Genomic DNA, 18643 nt, shown 5'->3' on the forward strand with positions numbered 1-18643 from the left:
GTTGCAAGGCTTCCTAAATAATATATTCTACCAAATGTCCTCGGGAGCTCTATATTTTATAATTTTCCAGACTTTCTCTTGTGTCCATTTTTTCATTTGATCCTTTACATATTAAATGAATATGATAGCTGTGTAGCAAAACTTGCTAGAATAATGCGTTAAGGATTTGTTTTTTATTGTTGTTGTTTTTAATCTTGTAAACCAGTATTTTCTGTTTCACAAAACTTTTAAAACCTCTTTTACTTGGTTTAGAGGTCTTTTTATGCTGGTTCTTAACTCTGTTCTTTGTAGTTGATGTCATATGTTATCTCTAGATTAGTGATAGGTTGCTACGTTGTTTTTAAAACAATAGTTTTTAAGGGTGAGTGCAGTGGTTCCTGCCTGTTATCCCATCCCAGCACTTTGGGAGGCCGAAGTGGGTAGATCACCTGAGGTCAGGAGTTTGAGACCAGCCTGGGCAACATGGTGAAACCCCGTCTCTACTAAAAACACAAAAAATTAGCTGATCATGGTGGCATTCGCCTATAGTCCCAGCTACTTGGGAGGCTGAGACATGAGAATCGCTTGAACCCGGGAGGTGGAGGTTGCACTGAGTCGAGATTACACCACTGCACTCCAGCCTGGGCAACAGAGCAAGACTCCATGTCATATATATATATGCATATATACACACACATATGTATATACACACTCACATATATGTATATATGTGTGTATACATATAAATATATGTATGTATATGTAAATATATAATATATAAATATCTATATTTAATATATGTATTTATTAAGGTAAATAACACAATCTAGGTAGTGTGCTATTCTGCATATATTGAAATACTAGCATTGCCTTGAGTCCCAGAGATTTTTAAATTATGACATATTTTGAATATACAGAGAAAAGAAGAGCATAGCATTATAGATCCCTTTTATTCGTCATGCAGCCATATGAAATCTTACCAATCTTACATACTGTCTCCATAGTTTCTTCATCCATACTATCTTGATAGGTTTTTAAAGAAATAACACAGATATAGTGAAGGTATAATGTTCATTTCTAGTCTAATCATTTTTAAAAGATGTATTACTATTGGGATTGATTTTCATCCTTTATTTGTTTTATTTCAGTCAGAACATTTATTTACGCACCTATTTGTTTAAGCAAGAAATACTTAATAGTATTGAGTAGGTACTATACTGCACTGTGAAAGATTTAAGGAAGAGTAATGATAATTCTCGTCCTTAAGGATCAAACAAGATAACTAGGGATGGGATAAGGTCCAATAACAAAAATTCACAAATCACTATAGTACAATCATAACAACAAATATCATAAAAATGTCCAGATGAACTATGGGTTTGACACAAGAGAGAGAATATCTGATTGGAAACATCAGTTAACGCCTTATGAAAGAGGTGTAACTTGAACTGAAAATTAAGGTTTGAATTTTGTTTTCTAGAGATAATTTTATGATTCTCATCTATCACTTGATAAAAGATGAGTTATATCAAATGGCTGTAGCTGTTGATTTCAGCTAGTGTTTATCTCATTGCAAGTGTTGTAAAGTGGAGTAATTGGTTAGCTGTGAATGCTAGCCTTCAAGTGATCTTTTCGTGAGCTAAGCAAGAGTGCCACTGACATGCTGAAACGGACACTTCTGAAAGCAGAGACTCAGAACTTTCTTGTCAGAATGAATCGGCGAAGTCATATCGAGGAGATAACAGCAGTTTAGATTTAAGGCTACCAAAATTCTCATTTTGTCTTTGTGACTATCTATAACATTTTTAGGAACTTGCTGTGCTTTTTTTATTCCCTTTTTTCTCATTTACCTCGTCCCAGAAAGTTGGACACAATTTCATATCTTAAATGCCATAATCTGTTAGATCCTGACCTATAGCTGCCTTTTACAATTTCTTTGTAGGTACTCATCTTTCTTAATGTTCATTTTATAGATAGAGTTTATAAAATATTAATGTTTGTACTGCATTGAAATGAAATTTGAAAGAGTTGCATAATTTTTTGGAAAATATTTCAGGATGGGTGTTTAGGTATGCAGCTACAGTTTAGAAATGAAAAAATACTCATGCTTATTCCTAAAATAACAAGTTATGTTTTAGATTCAAAATGTATAAATATGAACAGTTTTACTGTCTGGCGTGACTCCTGTCTTGGTGTCTTGCTTTGCTACTTTTTTCGTATGTGGCAATTTATCTTTTCATCATAAAAAGTGAGTGTTTCGTACATAAAAATTTTCTCAGGCAATGTAGCCATGTTTAAATCAGTTTTACTATTTTACCTAACTTTAACTGTCTGCACCAATATTTACTGAAGAGAGGGAATATCTTACATAAAATCCACCACTCTTATGTTTACAAATGAGCCAACTGACATACGGGAATTTAAACGGCTCATTCAAGTTCACCCGGAAACACAGATCACACTAGAACTCTGGTCTCCTAACTCAGAATACATTAAGTTTTCTGTTTGTTTATTTTTCTAGTACATTAAGGCTAATAACAATATTTAGCAATTTTGAAAAGAATAACAAGTTACAAATAACTAAATCAAAAGTAGTTTGATTTGGGGAATTTTTTTTTTTTCTCTAAGAACCAAACTGGTTTCAGGTTGAGACCTGTATGGCTAGACTGTAGCTGATCAGTAAAATTTGGTCATATAAAACTGTAAAAAATAGTGTCTTTTATAGTAAAAGTGATCATCCCTGAAAAAATATGACCATCTAGAGCACAGAATTAGCTTATTTGAAACCTATTCAGGTATATTAATTAATTTAAAAATTATATACCTCATTAAAATATATTTTAATATAAAACATATGACACTTAAAGAAAACTAGAGTTCTTGAAGGTTCATCACACTATTCTTTACTACATTTAAAAATAGATGAATGTAATGGTATGTTTCCAGATAATTTCGCTCAATATTATGTACTTGTATTTATGGCTATTAATATTTAATTAAAAGCAAAATTTATTACCCTTCAAAAGAGGAAAGAAGAAGCAAAAAGTGACATGCTTCTAAATTAGATTTTGTTAATTAGCAATTTTTAAAAATGCACTTTTCAATTGGAATATAATAAACTTAACTTTTAATTGGAAATNATAAAATATATATAAAAAATAAACTTTTAAGTAGAAAAGTGAAAAGATCACTGTGTCCAAAATATTTTTATGAATTGAATACAACCGTGTAGACACCAGATATACATTACATCATTAATACCCCAGAAGACTTCTAGTTATTATCCTGACTTCTAAAATTAACCACTATATTGACTTCTATCACGTACATTCTTTCTACCTGTTTAAAACTTTAAACAAATGGAATTTTATGGATATACTCTTTTGAGTCTGACTTTTACTCAGTATTATACCTCCAGGGTCTATCTATATTGTTGAATGTGAAACGGGAGAGTTCCCTGACCCCTGTCACAGGATGTGTGACAAGGGTGTGGCTTGTCTGTTTTGCTGCCATGCGCTCAAGCCCCTTACGGGAGGAGGAGCACCCAGACCAGCAGCTGCAGGAGCTAGGGTGAGTGTTTTTGGGCTCCAGCCTTATGGTAGCATCTAGGGGTGGGTACTGGGAACTCCCAAAGCCCCAGTGGGTGTGTTACAGTACTCTTTAGACGGCTTAAGTGTGAACAAGCTCAGTGCCTTCTTGGTACCCAGGTTTTTGTCCAGCATTCGGGAAGAATCAGGTCACAAACGGACTTGAAGGACTTGAAGGATGGTGGATGCTGGGATTTTATTGCCTAATGGAGGTGACTGTCAGCGGGATGGATGGGGAGCTGGAAAGGGGATGGAATGGGAACATGATCTTTCCCTGGAGTGTGGCCATCCAGCAGCCCATCTCCTCTCTGACTGTCTGCAGATGAACTGTCAACATTCAGATGCTCCTTCCCTTCTCTCCTTCTCTGATGCACCACTTTTCTGCTCCTCTGCTCTTCTTATTTTCTGCTCATGGACCCTGGGGTTTGGAATTTATATGGCTATTGAACAGGGTGGCATGGCAGGCTGAAAGGCAACATTTGGGCATGAAACAGGAATGCCTGTTCTGATTTAGGGGCCATGCATTTCCAGGCTTGAGGGTGGGGCCTTTATCAGGGAACCGCCCTCTTCTACCTAGTATCTCCCTGCCTCCTGCCTGCATCAAATGCAGCCTGTAGTTCTTTCTTTTTATTGCTGTGTCACATTCCATGTTTCAATATAACAACATTTGTTTATTCATGGTACTGTTGATGAACTTTTAAGGCTTTTAGTTATTTGAAATTTCTGGCTATTAAAATAGTGCTAAGATGAAAATTCTTATATATGTGTATATATATTCACATACAGATATATACACACACACATATATAGACATATATGTGTGTGTGTGTGTGTATGTTTATATATTTATATGTCTATGTCTCCTAGGAGTGAAATTGATAAATTATGTAGTATACATATGTTCAGTTTTTGTACATACCGGAAAGTGTTCTCCAACTGGATTTTACCAGGGTACAATTCTGCCAGCAGTGGTTAAATGCTGCTTGTTCTAGAAGGTTAGTATTGGTGTTTTATTTAACATTTCCCTAATGATTTTGATGTTGCAAAACTTTTCATATGCTTATTTGTCATCCAAGTATCTTCTTTGTCACACATTTTGCCCATATTTTTAAATTGTTTGTCTTTTTATTATTGGCATATAAGAGTTCTTTATATGTCCTGGATAGAGGTATATGTCTTATAAATACTTTATCCCACTTTGTGGCTTGTCTTTACACTTTTATAAGTGTTTTTCGAAGAGAAGTTTTACATTTTTATGGAATCTAATTTATGAAATTTATCTTTTATAACTTATGTTTTGAGAGATTTATCTAAGAAAGTTTTGCTGAATCCAAGGTTAGAAATGTTAGATGTTTTTTCCAAAAATCTAATAATTAGGTTTTAATTAAGTCATTAACATTTGAAGTTTATTTTCATTATATCATATATGATAAAATTTGATTTTTTTTCATATAGATATTCACTTGTTTTAGCACCATTTATAAGAGACTATCCTTTCTCTAGTCAATTATTTAGGTTATTTTCTCAAAAGTTCTCTGACCACATATATATATACATATAAGTATGTTATTTTTTTGAAGTGCTTTTCCATTTGTATTTAACTACTTAATCTCTTCTTAGTGTTTTATAGAAATTCTTTATATATTATGCATAGAAATCCTTCATTAGAAATATAAGATGAAATCATTTTCTCTCATTTTGTGACTTAATTTTTTAATATCCTAATAGTACCTTCTGATGAGAAAGTCCTTATTTCTAATAAAGTGCAACTTTTCATTTGTGTTAAAAGAAGACTTTTAGACAAACTTAACAGAATTTATTTGAGCAAAAACCCATTAACAAATCAGGCAGCTCCCAGAGCCAGAATGGAGGTTCAGAATGACTCTGAGCTGCCACATGGTCAGAGTTTGTTTTTTTTTTTTTTTTTTTTTTTTTTTTTTTTTTTTTTTTTTTTTGAGATTGAGTCTTGCTCTGTCATCCAGGCTTGAGTGCAGGGGCACAATCTTGGCTCACTGTAACCTCCACCTTGCATGTTCAAGCAATTCTCCTGCCTCAGCCTCCCAAGTAGCTGGGACCCAGGTGCACACCGTCATGCCTAGCTAATTTTTGTATTTTTTTTTAGTAGAGACGGGGTTTCACTATATTGGCCAGGCTGGTCTTGAACTACTAACCTCGTGATCCACCCACTTTGGCCTCCCAAAGTGCTGGGATTACAGGCGTGAGCCACTGGGCCCAGCCAGAAAATATTTATAAAGAGAAAAAGGAAAGTGATATACAGAAAACGTAAGTCAGGTACAGACAGTTGGATTGGTTATGGCTGGGTGTTTGCCGTATTTGAACACAGTTTGAGCAACTGGCTGCTGTGATTGGTTGAAACTGTAATTGGTACTACAGCATGTGACAGTCAATCCTGCACATGTATTCCTGAGCTTAACAGTTGAGAAAACAAAAAGCGTAGGTGACAGTCAATTTACAAACCCAGTTAGGTTATAGTTCGCTATGCATGGGGCAACCTTTAGCCTGAACTTAAAATATGTAAGGAGGCAGCTTTAGGCTAAACTTAACATTTGTATTCTTTGCATTTAATGTTTATGTTACCCATTTAAGATATCTCTGCTCATCCCAAACTTAAGAGATGTCCTTTTATGCCATTTTCCAAAAGCTTTATTGTTTTACTTTCACAAAGCTAAATATATATATATGCCATTTATAATCCATATGGAATTACTTTCTGTGTCATCTAGGCATTAGTATCGATTTTCCCCCACATGGATATCTGATAGTTCAAATAGAATTTGTTACTAAGACCATCGCTTTCTCACTTTAGTGTTCTGACACATTTGTGATGAATTAGGTAAGCATATCTCTGTGGATCATTTTGGACTCTCAGTTCTGCTCTGTAATTGACACTTGATAGGATAAACACTCCAATTTTGTTCTTCAAAATTATCTGGGCAAGTTTTTGGTCCTTTGAATTTCTATGTGAATTCTGAAATCAGATAGTCTATTTTGCATATCATACATTTTGATACTAATTTTCACAATCAGTCATCTGATTTTAAAAGTCATTAGACAGGTTAAAAAGTTTATTTGTGAGCCAAATTATTTGTAAATATTAACGTGAAATATCCCAGTAATTTGAATCCAGAGTCCTTTAAAAATATAATTGATCAAAGTGAATTTTATGTTTTTTAGTCACTTGCAAATGGTACCACATTTGCCAAACTCTCCTGACATAAAATTTGTAAAAATTAATCATCAGCAACAATCTGTGGAGCAAAAAGAAAAAAAAAATAACAAAAGGCAAGAAAACACAGTTTCAGTGAAAATAAATGGTCTCAATGATTCCAATAGGTAGAGTTCAAGCACCTTTGCTGCTTGAGAAAGCCCCTCAGTGGATGGGGCATATAGGAAAATTTGTTTTCCAGAGCAGAAGGTTGCTATTGCCCATTTGTGAGGGAGACAGAGTAGAGTGGATGGCCCTCTGCAAATTATTATTAACAAGTTAACAAGCTTGAACCTCTTTGATAATTTTATGTATGTTTGCGATCCTTCTTGGGGACAGAGGATTTTCGTCTTACCTATCACCATTTAAGCTTTAGGTAATTGCTTTTAATTTTTTGCAATTAGTACTTCTTCTTCTTCTTCTTCTTCTTCTTTTTTAATCTTGTAAGTGCATGCGAAACATTTTTCAAAGGAATCTGTCCTAAACCTCTCCTTAATGTAGGCTTCGTTCTGGAAGACAAACATATGTTTTTATCAATCTTGAAAGAGTTGGGACGTTAAAAAATATGACCAAAAATGCAGATTCTGCAAATAATATTCAAGAGGTTGTTAATAAAGAGGAATAGTCTGATGAAATTTCATATCCGACTGCTGCTTTATTACAGAAGAAAGAAACTGTAGGCACCCAAGAGTTTTGTAAATTCTGTTGAAGGAAACCAAAATATTTTATCCCAAAATATACATCTTTGACATATTTTGAGATGGCTGTTCACAGGGATTGCAGACAGAGTAGTCCTACAAAGCTGCCTTTTGTGGAGGAGATTTCCATCTAGAGAAAATCTGTGTTGACACACAACCGGCCTTTCTCTGAGGATCTCTCTTGTCTGGATGTAGAAAAGATGAACTGAGAGGCCGAGAGTCTGACACCTTTAAAAGTCTGAAAGAAACATTTACCATCTATTCTTTCTAAGGGCTGCTACCTGTGAGAAACCTTCAAAGGGCAAAGAAGAAGTTTTCCCTTGGCCAAACAATGCATCTGACAAGTTTAGTATTCAGAATCTATAACTTAAACAAATTTACAAGAAACTAACAAACCCATTAAAAAGTGAGTGAAGAACATAAGCAGACATTTCCAAAAGAAGACATACATGTGGCCAACAAGCATATGAAAAAATGCTCAACATCAGTGATCATTAGAGGAATGCGAGTCAAAACCACAGTGTGGTACCGTCTCACACCAGTCAGTATGGCTACAATGTCAGTATGGCTATTATTAAAAAGTCAAAAAATTAACATGCTGGTGAGGTTGTGGAGAAAAGGGAATGCTTATATGCTGCTGGCAGGCATGTAAATTGATTCAGTCATTGCGGAAAGCAGTTTGGTGATTTCTCAAAGAACTTAAAAGAGAATTACCATTTGACCCAGCAATCCCATTATTGGGTATATAACCAAAGGAATATAAATCGTTCTCCCATAAGGACGCATGCATGCATATATTCACAATAGCAAGAACATGGAATCAACCTAAATGTCCACCAATGGTAAACTGGATTTTAAAAATGTGGTAAATATAAGTAATATAAAATGGTATGCAGCCACAAAAAAGAACAAGATCGTGTCCTTTGCAGCAACGTGGATGGAACTGGAGGCCATTATCTTAAGCAAACTAACACAAGGAGAGAAAACCAAATACTGCATGTCCTCGCTTATAAGTGGGAGCTAAACATCAACTACATATAAACCCAAAGAAGGCAACGACAAACGCTGGGGCCTATTTGATGGTAAGGATTGAAAAATTACCAGTAGAGTACTATACTTATTACTTGGGTGACAAAATAACCTGCACAGTAAACCCCTACAACATTTAATTTACCTATATAACAAACCTTCACATACATGTATCCCTGAATCTAAAATAAAAGTTAAAAATAAAATGAAATAAAAGTAAGTCTTGCAACCATGCAAATCTAAGTGAAAAAATATTCTAACGTTATTTTTTACAATTAAAAAAAAAAAAAAAAAACAAAGTCTGAAAGAAATATTTACCATTTATTCTCTCTGTGTCCTGCTGCCTGTGAGGAACCTTCAGAGGGCAAAGAAGTTTTCCCTTGGCACCTACACTATCAAATTCAGAATGCCCGGATTATTTCAAATTTGAAAACATTGCATTGTCCACATCAGATATTAGCTAATGTTTTTAACACTGTGTTTGAAATCCATTTAATGTGGGCTTTTTTCTTTACATTTCTCTTCACCTTTATTTGTTGATCTTTATCATCCCTCTGTCGCTGCACTGGCTGGTGTGGGTTTGTGCTTCATTTCAAGTTCTCAGCTTGATGATTCCTGAATCTGACCATGACGGACTCCAGATCAGATTGTCAAGAGGCTGTTTGAATTGTGAAAGTAGTAGTTTCCCCCTGGCAATTAGATGTTTCTCTTATAAAGAAGTGGGTGAATTTATTCTTTATCTTCTTTGGGGTGGGGTTATCACAATGAGTTGGTCTATTAGCGGCTGTCAACTAAAAATAATCTATAAAAAAGAACAAAAATAAAAGATGTCACAGTTCATCTCTGCTGTAATGTCACCTTTTTTGGTGAGGGGAGACTACATCAGAGGCTGTAAATCCACATCTGCCTTAGCTTTAGAAACTCTAAGGTTATCCAGTTGGACATTTAGAGCTGTCCCCCACATATACCTTTGGATTGACTAGTTGCAATTTCAATATCTTTATTTTTTTTTTTGCCACTCTTCAAGCATTCACATTTTTTTCCCAAAAAAGATTTATTGTGGTTTTGAGTCACTGCCAGCTATTAATTGTGGGTGTATTTTTTTTAAATAAAAAAATTTGCTTTCGTCATTATCTGGTGAGTCGTAAAGAATATCATACAAATTTGATTTCTATTGAGGTTGATAATTTGTTACTTAACATTTTAAAAAATTTTCAATTTTTTCCATTCAGAAATTTTTTTTGTCATTTTTGTTTTGTTATTGTAAGTGGGAAACAGTACAATATTTTAAATTATATTTGCCAAAGAGTTCAGCCTCTGTCCTTCCCCTGTTGCTAGCTACTCAAATCCCAGCAGAGACAGCCATCACCTTCTGCAATTTCTAGAGATATTATATGCACTTATACATAAATAAATGGATGTTCTAAAATTAAATAATTCAAACAAAATAATTCAAACTTAACACTGTTGGCACTTTACATTCTTTTGAGCCTTGAGGGGAATATGTCTATGTAGCCTGAGTCATGTGGCATTCAGCTGCAACTTCTGCCTTTTTCTTCTTGTAAATAATTAAGAGTAAGTGGCACCGGAGATAAGATGCCTCCTTCAAATCACCACCCCTCCTCATGAAGTAGTAACATAATCCAATCTGTAATCAATAGAATCATGGTAACATATACACTGGTCTCATATGAAAAATGTAATCCTGCTAAAATTTCTCTGTATCTGCCTATGTAAGTGAAATCTTAACTTTTCCACTTTGGAACATTGACCCCATTCATTTGGAGTTGATGTTTCCCAAATGGCTATCCTAGAGCTTTGCACTCAAACCGTATGCTTAATCATATTTTCTGAATCTCATTTTGTAAGGTTAACAATGTATATTTTTCTCACCAGTGGTTACATGGTATATATGCTGCTCTTCACCTTGCCTTATTTCATCGAATGATCTATCTTGAATTATATACCTATAGAGCTTCTTTTGGATATTTTGATGATGGCATAATGTTGTCTTGTATAAAAGTATGTTAAATATTTTACTCAGTTTTAGAGTCGGGCATTAAGGTGATTCCCCATATTTGCATAACAAATTGGGTTGCAATGAAAATATTTCTATAATAGCTTATACATGTGCCAGTGTATGTGCAGGAAACATTACTGAAAGCAGTTTTGTTGGTAAATGAATATGTGCATTTAAATTTTTCATAAATATTTGTACTCCATAGCTCCAATTTACCTACCCATCATTAATATGTAACTGTTCTCGTTTTCATGTGTCCTCTCCAGCACAGTGTCATCAATGTTTTGTCTTTGCCAATTTAATAAGTAGAAAGTGAAATTCTACTCTGGTCTTAATTTGCATTAGGGTTAATCTGAATAAGACTAGCTTTCTTTTTCTACATTTAGGAGTTACAAATATTGCTTTTTTTTTTTGGAAATATGCTAGTTATTCTTACATTATGCTAGAAATTCAATGTAATATCAAATTTTTTTCTGCAGAATTTGAGCATTCCACTTATAGATTATGTAGAAGATAATAGACAATTTTATATATAAAATGGGACTTGCAATTTTAGATTAAAAATGTATCACAGGCTAATAGAAGCAATATGTTACAAGCACTGATATATACAGCCCAATGAAAAAGATTACAGATAAGAGACACAGACCCAGGATAAACTATGGTTTCACTGTTCATTATCTGAGACCATAATGCATCTGCTTAGCAGACTGAAATTTATCATTATTGATCACGTATAACCATTTCTTTTCACTTAAAAAAATAATGCTACCCTTGTTCTTAATATAATTTCAGATCCTTGAATATTTTTAAAATATGGGTTTATACAGATATAATCATAAAGTGTAACTGTGATGCAAAATGATTGCAGAGTGAAATTGAAAATCTTGTGAAAGGTAAAGAATTTGACGAAGTCAAGTATAATGATATTTTAGAGTTGTTTGAATCATTTTCAAAATCATGGATAAATGACAGGAAGAAATTTATGTTTTATCAAAAAAAAACTAAGCTTCACATTGTGCTCAGATTAGATCTGTGGAAGGTAACATTAATCTCCACCAATAAAGAAAAGGCACAGGTAAAATTATTTCAAAAATATTAAACAATATTGGTGGGTTAAGAACAATAAACAAGTCTGTTTAATTCCTGCTCCTTAATAACTTAAAATATATTTTCCTATAATAAATACGTTTTACAACCATGTGGTTAAACTATCACAAGTTTGTGGTTAAACAACACACGTACAAGAGTTGGTGGCAAACATTTATATTTTTGCTTTTCACTAACTATGAGTAAACATGGCACAATGACGTGTAAACTTGATAAACGGCAGGGGAGGAGCACACGTGTCCCTAACCTTCACTGAGGCCTTTGAGCCACCTGGCTAAACTCCAGTAGGATCATTGGTTTCTAGTCCATTTATCTGTGCACAAATGTAAATATCTTACAAGCATTTTTTTTCCCTTCACATATTAAGAAAGGCCATTTCACAAAGCATTTAAATTTTCCATCTACTCATGTCCACTATGCTTCTTAAAAAATATGACTTCAATTTATATTTTATGATAAAGGTCAATCACACAAAAGTCTATAATTGATGATTCCAATAACTGAAGACAAGAAACTTGGCAATAATGTTGAAATAATAGGTGCTTTAAATCAGACTTATTTGAATATCAAATGATTCGAAAAGGAGAAAATATGTGAAGAAATTAAAAATTTTTGGCAAAATGTCTCATTTTAAATTTGTGCTATAATGCAAGCTAAAAGCAATTAAATCTCAGTATAATACAATTTTCCAGAATTATGCTAAACAGTCAACACTTGCTTTATTCTTTGTTCTTTCTAAGAATTAGTCTAGTTGAAAAATTCTAAATTATTTTAGCTAAATGATATAAATGTATTTGTATGAAGTAGAAAAGTACATAAAAGCTATGTACAAGCAAAATAATAACTGAGTTATCTATTTAAAAAACTAAAAGAAGAAATGTAAAAAAAAAAAAAAATAGATGACTGGGTAGAAAAGTTTTGTTAAATCTAGCCAGGAAATACGATTCAGCCACAAATAGTAAATAGAGAACTATTTTTATTGAGAAATCATATCACTATTGTATGTTGTTTACTGGGGCAATTATCCTGATAATATAACAGACTGGAGTATTCATACTTTCGCGTCTGTTGAAAAAAACTGTTTTGGTGAATCAAAAACAAACAAAAGAAATACATCAAACCACCTGCTTGGCAAAAAAACTGAAAACTGAAAACGCTGGCTAAAAGTTTGAAAAGTAGATACTTAAATGCATCAACCACAGACAAGATAGTGAGAAATTACCAGACCAAAATGAAGTGAAAGCAAGAGGATGAACAAAGTGCAAAGACCATGTTTTCCCCAAGACACTTACACACTAGGTAAGCACTAACTCTGCCTCTGAAAACCTGGTTGGGAGCAGAACAAAAAGTCCAAAGTTCAAACTTTGCCACAGGTGGGTACTGAGAGTTAATCCTCCCATAAAAATCCCATAAAAAAGGGGCTACAAAGGGCTACATAATCAAGGAAAAAATATCAGGCCAAACCTAAATGAAAAAGTAAACCTAGGGTGACTATGCAGTTAATAGATGCAATAAAACTAACATGTAAAACTGTGCTATAAGTTTGATGTCTGCCCTTCAGAGTGAGGCTTTTGAAATAATAGGCTACTCTCTTACTTTTACTTCCTAGGCGTCCATTTCTTCCAGATAATTGCAGTTTAACTCCCACTCAAACAATTTCAGTGAAATTACTCTCAAATGACCCAGTCAATCTGTCTAACTGCCTGTTAGAATATGCTCACATCTCCTTCTTTTCCTTTTTTCAATCTTTTTCTTTCTTTTATCATCCTTTCTTTCTCTCCTCCTATCACTAGTTTTCCTTCTTTTGTAAGTAAAATAATCAATTATAATTTGCTGAACGTGTTCGAAGGTAAAAAAGAAAATTACTAGGTAATACTTCTTATTTTTTGGAACAATAATTTGAAGTGTCTAGTTATTTAGAAATAGAACAAGTCAGACTAACGGATCTGTAGATCATACCTTCATGGATTTCATTTTGAACCTAATGATATTTTATTCTGAGTTAATGAATGCATATCTTAATATCAGAATTAGAACAATAATGGTGCATTTTCATCAGAAAAAAATTTTTGAAATAAGCTATATTAAGCAAATTTAGCTCCTTCATTTTCTACATAGCATATTTAAACTATTTCCTGTTTTTTAATTTTAATTTTACTACAATTATTTTTATAAAATAAATTATTTTGGTGTAGTTGTTTTTTGACATTCATTAGTTTTGCCCTTATCAAATTTTATTGTTTATTGTTCTGCCACTAGAAGCTTTCTTTGTGCTCATTATTTTCATAAAGTCCAACAATATTGGGTCAATCTCATGAGGATAAGCTTTGATTTTTTTAATCTCACCCAAATTCCTACCTAAGGGGTCTAGAGAGTCATGCCTTACAAACCATAAGTTCTCATCAGATGGGTTTTATTGGCCCTATTTATTGTGACTTAGTTTTCAATCTGACTCTGGCATAACATTATAAGACAGGGAAAAAAAAAACAAAAACATTTAACCCCAAAGCATATTTCCTTGCCATGCCTCAAAATTGCCCTGCAAAGTCTTTTGTGGGAAAATCCATATTCTATAGAGAAACATCTTCCCCCTTTGTTTTCCTTCCTTCCTTCCCATATCCAGGAGATCATCAACCAAGAGCCAGGCACCGTTTTAAGTATGATAAAAAACAGTTTACCACCTGCTCTCTCTAAAGTCTGCTATCTAAGAGCTTCCTCTGCAGAATAAAACATAGTCTCCACAGTTTTTTATCTTTAGCCTGAACATTCCTTTCTATCAATTCCAAATTTTAGACAAACTCACCCAATTGTCATCCAGAAAATGTTTAAATTTACCTGTAGCCTGGAAGTTCCCCCTTTTTGAGTTGTCTCACCTTCCTAAAGCAAATCAATGTATTTCTTAAATGTATTTGATTGATGTTTCCCACTTTTCTAAAATGTATAAAGCCAAGCTGTTCCCCACTCACCTTGGGCACATGTTCTCAGGACCTCCTGGGGGCTGCGTCACGGGCCATAGCCACTCATATTTGGCTCAGAATAAATCTCCTCAAATATTTTACAGAGTTTGACTCTTTTTGTCAACACTGGCAAAGTAAAATATGTTGAAATGTTAGATTTTTCTTTCAGTTTTTAGGCAGTTACAAATTTGCTATGTGCAACTTTAGATGTTGGCAATTTTATATTTCACTGATAAGATCTATGACATATAAACTATAAAAATGTCCATTAACAGACACAGGTGCACAGTAAGGATTACTTTCTTTTCTATAAATCAAATTAATTTCTAAATCCAATACCTATCACTCTAGGTTAGTGGAAAACTCCAGTTCTTCCTGAGTCTCTGACCTCTCTGCAAAATTTTATCAGGATAATACAATGCCAATGCACTGGGTGGGATTTATTTTATTCTTAGTATCATCAGATCTCAACTTGATATAGATGTGAGATTTCTTCCTGTATACCCCTTCAGTATTAGCAAATTTCTTTGATTTCTGGCTGTAATAAAAATAATCCTACCTTAGTTTCCATCTGCTGCACACAATGCATACTTTCCTCTTAGGTATCTACTAATCATCCCTGAGGTGCTTCCAGCCAGTAGGGCATGGCTTTCCTTTGCTCTTCTGGCATAAGAACATCTCTCTGCTCCACTGCTTGAAGTATTTCCTTTTAATCTTTAGGGCAGATAGTCCCACTTTCTTTCCTTTATTTTTTTATCTTTCAGTTTTTCTAAGAGCTTAGGATGTATGAAAATTCAAACTTAAGTCTACCTCTATGTACTAGACCCTTAAAAACATTCCCTGTAGCATTAAAATAAAGGATAGGCTGCTTGTTTGAGTGAGATACAGGAACAGAAGAAAGTAGAAGAAAGAAAATTATTTCACAATATTATGAAGCCATGTTAGTGTAACTTTATATAATCAGTGATCACGTGTCCTAACACAATCAATAAAATATGATTCATCAGTTACGTTGCTTTTTAGATATATAGCAAATTTTCCCTTCAAACATTTTAGTTGCTGTATTAGTTTCTATTTATTTCTCTACCAATAATACTAAATTAATTACTGTAAAAGAGCCAAAGTGTGTATTTAGCAAGAAGCCGAGGACATTCATAGGGCAGAGGTTTGCTAGCTAAATTTTAGGTGTACAGGTTGAAATTGTTGGCTTCTGGCAAGTTTGCACTTATTGTAATGGGAAAAAATTATATATAACAAGACACATTTTGACTTGATAAAAGCTTCTCCCAGTTTTGTTCCATGTTCTGCGTTTTAATTTTTGCTAGGAGGAGGAAGAACAAATTTTCATGGGTGAAAACATATTGCAGGAAGGTGTAACCACCTGATGGGTTCTTCCTGCCTGCTGCACAAATGAAAACAATTTACTGAGACCACAGCATTGCTGTAAAGATTAATTGACATGAGGCCAGCCATGCTATGTGGGAGACAGAATTATCTTTACTCAAATTAATCTCCCCAAAAATTAGGAGGCTAGGGTTTTTCGAGGATAGTTTGGAGGGCCAGGGAGTCTACTTCTGGGTAAAACCAGCCATCCATTAGTCATCAGAAATGCAAAAGTCTGCCCAGGCTTGTCTTGAAATCCAGCCTCCTGAGCAGCTAGAATTTCAGGCACTAACCATAGTGTGTGACTGGATGAAACTTTATGTTACTGCGTGATAGGAGATGGAATTAACCCTCAAATCAATCTCCCTGAAAATTCGGGGATCAGGGATTTTAAGGACAATTTTGTGGGTAAGGGATCAGAAAGTAGAGTGTGCTGATTGGTAAAGTCGAAGATGAAATTATGCAGTGTTGAAGCTGTCCTCTTGTACTAAGTCAGTCCCTGGGTTGGGGTCACAAGACCAGATGAGGTAGTTTATCGATCTCAGTGGTGTCAACTGGTGCATCAGAATGCAGAGTCAGCAAAATAGCTCAAGCACACTGATCTCAGGTTTTACAACTGTGACTCCTAAACCATAATTTCTAATCTTATGGCTAATTTGTTAGTCCTGCAAAAGCAGTACAGTTCCCACGGAAGAGGGAGTTTTCTTTTGGGAAAGGGCTGTTATCACCTTAATTTCAAAGTTAAACTACAAACTAAGTGCCTCTCAAAGTTAGTTTGGCCTATGCCCAGGCATGAACAAGGACAGCCTGGAGGTTAGAAGCAAGATGAAGTTGGTTAGGTCAGACCTTTTTCACTGTCATAATTTTCTCACTGTTATAATTTTTGCAAAGGTGGTTCCATTTAGAAGTCAGATTCATAAAACCTTCAAATAGCGAAGTATTATAATATGTAGATAATATACTGATGAGAATATTAGCAATCCAAATTATTTTAAAATCTTAGAATATTGTGTCTTAAGCAAAATAATGATATAAAACTGAATGTAAGTTTCTAAATTGAACTAATACAGCAAGGAGATAGCCTGAAAGTAGTTCTTAATAACAAAAACATCTTCACAATATTATTTAATTACAAGCTCTGTATAAAAATAACGTGATTTTCTTGAAATCAAAATGAATAAATGCTATCTTAGAGTGCAATAATAATCACATAAAATTCAGAATAAGTCCCACTCCACCCAAATCAGACAAAGATGGTTACCATATTTTAAAGATAAAATTTTCTTAAGAGTTGAGAAATAAAGAGCGTAAGAATCATGTTCTGTCTTTTAAGAATTCCCAAGCTAACGTAACTCACATATAGATATATAGTCTAAGATCCTTAATCCTAGTTTTAGTGGACTCTTAAAGTGGTGAGAAAATAGAAAACATAAACATGAACCTATGAGAATAAGCACCTTCATGAAACAGGATTTTATTCTCAAAGTGATCACAAATGTACATTTTGACCCACATGTATATAGCCCACAAAAAGCACTTTTTTTTTTTTTTTTTGAACGGAGTTTTGTTCTTGTTGCCTAGGCTGGAGTGCAATCTCGGCTTACTGCAACCTCTGCCTCCCAAGTAAAATCGATTCTCCTGTCTCTGCCTCCCAGGTATTATGCTCGGATTACGGGCATGCACCACCATACTTGGCTAATTTTTGTTTTGTATTTAGTAGAGACGGGGTTTCACCATGTTAGTTAGGCTGGTTGCAAACTCCTGAACTCAGACGATCCGCCCACTTTGGCCTCCCAAAATGCTGGGATTAAAAGCCCTTTCTTATCAGAGGCCTAGAAGGTAGGAGGATTTTGGCATATTTTATTTTTTCACATCCACACAAACAGCAGCTCTGGATGTTTTCTAACCATTTTATACTTTTAGGAAATAATACAGCATTTTACTTTTGAAGATCCTAAATTGTCTAGTGTTAATGAATACCAATATGTAGCTTCCCCACAATATAGGGGAAGGGGAAGAAGGTACCAAACTTACAGGGATGACCTAAAATAATTAGCTAGACCAGAATCAGACCTGGGATGGATCAGAATCACTTGGAACAGCTTGTTAATATACAGATGACAAGATCTCATCTGCTGAGATTCTATTTTGGTAAGCCTATGATGGAGCAGATATTTGCATTTTAACAAGCTCTTCAGACGGTCCTGAAGCCCAGGGCAATTTGAGCTTCACTGAACACTAATGGAAGGAACTAAACAAAGATCTACAAGTAATTATCTGAACAATCAAGTTTTAAAATCAAATCCCTAGGTGTGTTGGGTGGGACATTGGGGAAGAGTTTCTTCATTGGTACTTTAGTTTACTTGATTTTAGTATTAGATTCTGTGATCTTATTAATATTTTGATTAAAGAATATTAAAGTTGGTTCTTTCAAAGTGACTACTAATCTATTGTCTATCTAAATGAAATAAAAAGATAATCTTGACTTTTTTGTCTTCACCTACAGAATGATTAGAGAGATTAAAAAGAAGAAAACAGCAACTGTACAAATTGAATGTCTACCTTATATTCAAAGACACTGTTATCTTTCATTCTTTTGTGCTGATTCTTATCATACTACATAATGGTAAAAGCAAAAAAAAAAAAAAAAAAAA

This window comes from Rhinopithecus bieti, unplaced genomic scaffold (genome assembly GCF_001698545.2).
Source record: "Rhinopithecus bieti isolate Rb0 unplaced genomic scaffold, ASM169854v2 scaffold_29976, whole genome shotgun sequence".
In the NCBI taxonomy this organism is placed as follows: Eukaryota; Metazoa; Chordata; class Mammalia; order Primates; family Cercopithecidae; genus Rhinopithecus; species Rhinopithecus bieti.